Source organism: Heptranchias perlo, chromosome 20 (assembly GCF_035084215.1).
Source record: "Heptranchias perlo isolate sHepPer1 chromosome 20, sHepPer1.hap1, whole genome shotgun sequence".
Lineage (NCBI taxonomy): Eukaryota > Metazoa > Chordata > Chondrichthyes > Hexanchiformes > Hexanchidae > Heptranchias > Heptranchias perlo.
In genome coordinates, this window is record NC_090344.1 from 21,818,473 (window position 1) to 21,818,963 (window position 491).

The following is a 491-nucleotide window of genomic DNA, read 5'->3' on the forward strand; positions in this document are numbered from 1 at the left end:
GTGTGGACAATAGCTCCGAATACATCAACTGGGTTGCACCTTTGCTTCTCCCCCCGTCTCAGTCTTTCCATCTTTACCCTTCTCTGCTGGTGTTGCAGGTTCGATCATCCTTGGCCGTTCAAGAAAACCTGAGAAGTCCATCAGGGGAAAATTCAGAGAGTCAAGAGACAGGGACAGGGAGAGATTAAAGTATAGAAACAAATCGGATAAATATCAAGCTTTGCGAACGAGCAGAATTTAAGATGGAGCTTGGTGGAGATTCTTTCACGTGCCGTGCAACTCTGCAAGAGACCATTGGCTCCGAATTAAAAGCATTTGCCACGCTGGATCATCTCTCTGAGGGAGGGAACACGGTCCGTCAACTCCAGTCCTGATTTGTTTGATCATTGAACAAATCTATAAGAAATAGCGCTACGAGCAGGATTCGAACCTGCGCAGGAAAACCCCATTAGATTTCGAGTCTAACGCCTTAACCACTCGGCCATCGCAGC

At 47.3% G+C, this 491-nt stretch overlaps 1 non-coding gene across 1 annotated transcript; it reads right to left on the minus strand.

The window, feature by feature from the left end:
• Positions 1-409: 409 nt before the first annotated feature.
• trnas-cga (transfer RNA serine (anticodon CGA)) lies at positions 410-491 on the minus strand. Its single transcript has one exon. It is a non-coding gene; the product is annotated as a tRNA-Ser (tRNA).